Below are 6,471 nucleotides of genomic sequence, written 5' to 3'. Positions count from 1 at the left end.
AGCTTATTAAAAAAACATATTCGCTTACCAAATCATGGATTTTTAAGTACTAATTTTTGTGCTATTATGATACCAACATTTAATACAGCTTTTATTTATTTATTTTTTTTTGTAATATACACTCTTCCAAATATTAAAAGTTAATCTTTATATAAAAAGTTATTTGTAAAAACAAAAATTTGGGAAATCAAATTTTAATTAAAGATGTTTTTCAATTATAATATTTTTACTTTGATGAACTTAAATTTTATATTGCCTTTTTTTTAATTGTTGTATAATAAGCTTTTTCTAATATCTAATATTATTTTTTTAATATAGAAAATCCATAACAACTTAAATAATTTTTTCTTCTATAAATGTGGAAAAGTTTAGTCTCTAAATTTCACCAATATTATAAAATTCCTTAAACGTGCCTTCTTTTTGTGGGTTAGAATAATTTTTATCCTTCTTATAAGTTTTGTATCTCTTTATGATTAAAAAAATTATTAATCAATAAATATATATTAATTATGTACATTATTATAGAAAAACAAAAAATGTATAGTATATAATATTAAACATTCAACTCAATACACTATTTTTTCAATAAAATTTATTTACCTCTTTGGAACCAAACAAGGAAAAAGTACAATGAGTAAAATAAACTCAAACCCCAAAACCAAACATTTATAAGCTTGGGGGACCCACAAATATAACCGAACAGAAGACTATAATTACCATAGCGTGGAGTCTCATTTATTGATCGTAATTTGAAATTTAACATAAAGATAAATAAATATTAACCAATTGGATCGTATAACTTATCCTTACATTTGTACTTCCACACCTTTGATTTAGGTGGTGGCCCTGAAATGAGGACAGGTGTGCATGGAGTGCAAGTTTCACAACTGTTTACGCAGTTTGGAGGATGTTACAAATAAATTGGACTTAATTATTTTTCAAGCCTTTTAATGATTGCATCTTGCTGACTCATCCTATTAAGTGTAATTTCTAATTATTACTAACTTAGCTTTCTTAATTCATTGGCATGCATGGCCTAATTGAAATATTTTTATTTTATATGTATGAGTTAGATATCAGGTATGAAAATTTGTGTTGATTCTCTCTTTACTTGATATTTGGATATAAAATCTTATATTTGTTTTATCCACCTTTTTAACAATAAAAAGAATTTACTTTTATATAACTTTTTATAGTAAAATTTATCAGAAAATTAAATTAATTTAAAATCATAACAGTAATAAATAAAATAATTGAATATTTTTAAACATTTATGACATTGGAAAGTCTTAATATACAATAAGGTTAAAAGGGATACCATATCCCCATAACCAATCCATTTGTACGCACCCTTATAATAAGACGAGACTCAAAAATGTCGCTAACAAAGATTGTGAAATTAGTGTTTGCAATGGATGTTTTGTCAATATACATTGCGTTCTTGATTTTCATTTTAATTGGCCCATATAAAATGTTGATGTAACACCCCACACATATATGTCTAGAATAATATGCATAAAGTATTAATTATGGTACATAAGACAACAATTACATAATGTTTGTAGCGGAAATAGAAGTACACGAATACATAAGCCGAATGTATCATGGCCAAAATATAAGTACATCATATCAGTACATATCCAAAATACACGAACTAGTAAGCACGATAAGAAACTAAAAGAAACATCCAAGCATCGCCAAGATATCTAATCCATCTTTCCCTTACCGCGATCTTGCCTCGAGCCACCTGAAAAAAAATAATTGGAATGGGATGAGATTACTAAATCTCAGTGAGTCCGCCTATCCTATTAGTCCGCTCGGATCTAAAGGGAACATACAAAAAAATGGACGAATCCACCGTGGATTCGGGGTTATTCTCACTTCCGGTACAATTACGGAGTAAACAAAGTGACTCGTCCACCATTGGTCTCATCTCAAGCAAATACACACTGTATAGCAAACAAGTATGCAAACCCGCATCCACACACGGGGAATCCAGAAGTGTAACAACCTCGGCTAGATTATGGAATAAATGCATCCTCGATGAGTAACCTCCTGCCTATATGTCAAGGGACTTGTACAAGCACACTGCAAGACGGTTAAACGGTTCGCACGAGCCTAAATGGCCGCGAGATGACTTTTGCCTAAATTGCGTCATTGTTCCGTTAACCTTCTTCACGCTAGTGAGTTACGCCGAGTACAAACCGCCACCTTGACGCCTGAGCCCATCGGGCGAAAGCCTAGTATTAGTCTACGTGACTTTACTAGAGGTGAGTTACCACATTATGCATTAGCCTACATAGCCGCATAACCCCACCATACCGAGCACGCAAGTGTGTTAACGGAAAGTGAGTAAAACCCCGTACGGAAACTCACGAGCACACTGAAACGGTAGCTCAGATGAACACCATATCGAATAATACACATGAACGGGTTATTCCATTGGACTACACGGTCCGGGAGGGCTCATAGACTACATAGTCGGAGCAGCGTCCCAATCTAGCCTTCCGGCCACTTCGATTCGAGCATGAAGGATAGAAAAACACTTAGAAAGGGGGGGGGGGGGGTTTGAATAAGTGTAGTATCAAAACTAGTAAAATAAAAACAATTTGCACAATTATTTTTATCCTGGTTCGTTGTTAACTAAACTACTCCAGTCCACCCTTATCAGGTGATTTACCTCAACTGAGGATTTAATCCACTAATCACACGAGATTACAATGGTTTTCCACTTAGACACCGCTAAGTCTTCTAGAGTCTTCTGATCACAACCTGATCACTCTAGGAACAATCTGCTTAGATACCCTCTAAGACTTTTCTAGAGTCTTCTGATCTAACTGATCACTCTAGTCCTTTACAACTTAATGTAAACAAATTCTAAGAGTATTACAATGCTTCTTAAAAGCGATAATTACAATTGTGATATTTCTCTTACAGTTTAAAGCTTAATCTCACTATAGTATTACAACAGCAATAAGTGAGGTTGAAGATGAAGTTTGAGAGCTTTCAAAATGAACAGCGTTTCAGCAAAGTTTTTGTTAAGAGTTGTATGCAGTTTCGTTAACCTTTGCTTCTCTTCAGAACTTCATTTTATAGGCGCATGAGAAGATGACCGTTGGGAGCACTTAATGCTTTACGTATTCCGTACAACATTGCATTTAATGTTTCACACTTTTGTCAACTACCTCGAGCCTTGCTTTTGCTGTGACTACTGACGTTGCCGTTAATAGCTTCTAACGTTCCTTTTGTCAGTCAGCGTAGCCTGCCATCTTGTACTTGATTCTGATTGATCTTTTGTAGATACAACGTTTGAATATCATCAGAGTACAAACAGCTTGGTGCATAAGCATCTTCTGATCTTCTGACCTTGAAGTGCTTCTGAGCGTGATACCATTACTTCAGTGCTTCTGCTTCTGAACTCTAGTCCTTCTGATGCTTCCATAGACCATGTTCTGATTCTGCTTGACCATCTTCTGATGTCTTGCCAGACCATGTTCTGATGTTGCATGTTGAACCTTCAGAGTCAAAGCTTCTGAGCGCTGATTTGTGCATACTCTTTATATATTTCCTGAAAAGGAAATTGCATAGGATTAGAGTACCACATTATCTTAAGCAAAATTCATATACATTGTTATCATCAAAACTAAGATAATTGATCAGAACAATTCTTGTTCTAACAATCTCCCCCTTTTTGATGATGACAAAAACATATATAAATGATATGAATTTGCAATCAGAATAACAGACGGCAAAAGACAATTATACATTTATAGCAATAGCATATAAACATAATGTGTGAATGTGTCTCCCCCTGAGATTAACAATCTCCCCCTGAGATGAATAATCTCCCCCTGAAATAAATACTGGAAGAAATTTTGCATAAAGAACTTCCCTGAGTATCTTCTATTTCAGTTGAGACGATCACACATGCTTAGATCTTCAGAATATTCATAGCTTCTGCTTGTTGCTTCCAGAGGACAGCTTCAGAGCTTGAATTTCTTCTTGAATCATTTCATGCTAGATTGTATCAGAACATTGTTGAATGTACCAGAGCATCTTCTACATTCTGAAATGTTACAGAACAAACTATACGACAAAAGTCAGAGCATGAATGAATCAGAGCATAACACACATATATATCAGAGCATAAAATATGTATCAGAACATACAAAATGCATCAGATCATATATATAGTAAAGCTTAAACAAATATATCAGAGCATATAAGGACAGAGAAAAAGTTAGTGCATATTCCATCATTAGAATATCATAACATCCTTCCTTCTTGCTTCTGATTCTGAAGCTTCATAGCACTCAGCTTGCTTCAGTTTGCATGAGCTTATTCCCTTTTACAGAATTGCGTTTCCCATTGTTTTGCTTCTAGTGTTGAGCTTTGAAAGATGTCTTCAATCCTGCAAAACACTTAAACAACACAGAACTTACAAGTTCTTGTTAGAAATGTGGGGACTTTCACCCAGTAACTGATAAAATAAATCAGATCATTTATCACATTTTCTCCCCCTTTTTGTCATAACATCAAAAAGAATATAAAAGATTCAGATGTAGAAAACGACAAAGGAAAGAAACAGAATAACTTTTCATTGATCAAACAGACAGAAGTACAAAAGATATGCAGAGAAAGACAGATGCAAGAAGCAAAGAAACAACTAAGACTCAAAGACTAAGACCCTAGCCTAGACATAATCTTGCCCAGCATAGCTTGAATCCCAGCATTACTCTCATTCTGACTTTGGATGAAGGCGCGAAACTCAGCATTGGTTTCATCTTGCATATGCATCCGAGAAGCCATCTCAGCATGGGTCTTCTGAATGACCTCTAGAGTCCTTGCCAGAACAGAGGGTTCACCAGAAGAAGCTTCACAACTTCTGTTCAGAGGATCGGCATTGATCACCATTTCTTCCATGGCAGTCTTCTGAGAGAGATCATTAGAGGGATTTTCCTCAATAGGAGTTTCTTCAACAGAATGATCTTCAGCTTCAGCATCAGCATCTTCCATCTCAACATCATCGCCGTACACTGGAGTAGGAAGATCAGAATCTCCATTCTCAAGAGCTTGTAGAATGGCAGCTAGATTCCTTGGGGCAGAAGGACCTTCAACATCTGTAGGAGCAGCAACTTCTGGAATCACCATTTCAGGATCTTCTGCAGAAGGATTTGCTCTCAGAAGGTCAAACATCCATCTGAAATCTCCAAGCAGCACTGGATACTGAGGTCTCCAGACCACAATATCTCTGCAAGGGTTAGCTTCCATTGCAGCAGCAAGTCTTGCTTCTTCCAGTTCATCCACAAATGGCTTCTCTTCAAGACAGATACTGTTCCTTATTGGATGAAAGTATCTTCCATCATCCATTTCCAGAAGATATCCAGCAGAAGCAGGTGCAGCAGCTACTAACCTATTCTGAACAGCCATGGCTCTTACTTGAAAATCTTGGCGAAAACTTCTCCAAAGATTCCTAGTAGATACATCATCCAGCTCATTGAGGAAGGCATCCTTCAGGAGATCCAGCCTACTGATAACTTCACTTCTGAACTCCTCCAGGAAAATGAAAGGTTCAGGTTCTGGAGGGTTGAAGGTGAATTTGTAGTCAGGGTAGAGAAGGCAGTAAGGGTTGGATTTTCTGGTAGGTAAGGGATGGGATAGAAAAGGTGAAGGTGCAGTGTAACACCCGTATATTTTAATTTTTAATTTAAATGGAAATTTAATTAATAATTAGAATTATTGGTGGTTTGTGGGATATTAATTGGGAAAGGATGGTTATGGTGTTGGGCCATGTGTGATGTTAAGGAATGAGGGGGTGTTATGTTAGTAAAGGTCCTATTCTAATTAAAAGGTTATTATATAAAATAATAAGGAATTGATAATAAGAGAAAGGGATGTGAAAAGAGTTTGGAACACGAAGAACGTGAAAGAGGAGCAATGGAGGGAGAGACCAATCAAGAACTCTTGGCTAAGGTAAGGGGGGACTCTTCCGGTTAATTTCTATTATGTGATTATGGGTAATGGGATGGATTAACGTATGATTCGATTCGATTGGGTATATTGGGATTTGATATTGTTAGGTATGTTATGATTTGGGATAATTGATGAATTTCTATAGATTGTTGGTTATTGATGTGTTGTTTTGATGTATAATGATGTGTGATGAGAAATTCGATGATTATATGCCTGTATGCGATGTTTGGAATCGTTTTTGGGTGAAAAGGATGTGAAATCGCAGAGTCTGAACGCAGACCCGTAATTCTGCAAAATCGCCAGGTCGCGCCGCGAACCTCTGTTTGCGCCGCGAACCGTTGGGCAGAAAACCAGGAAGTTGTGATACGCTCAGGTCGCGCCGCGTCCATGTGTTGGCGCCGCAAAGGCGTAACTTTTTCTCGTTCCGCGCCGCGAACCCGGTTGGCGCCGCGTGCTGTAGCGATAATTATTTTCTTTGAAAAATGTAAAAATGTGTAA

Source organism: Vicia villosa, linkage group LG5 (assembly GCF_029867415.1).
Source record: "Vicia villosa cultivar HV-30 ecotype Madison, WI linkage group LG5, Vvil1.0, whole genome shotgun sequence".
NCBI lineage: Eukaryota > Viridiplantae > Streptophyta > Magnoliopsida > Fabales > Fabaceae > Vicia > Vicia villosa.
Note: the sequence above shows the minus strand (reverse complement) of the source record.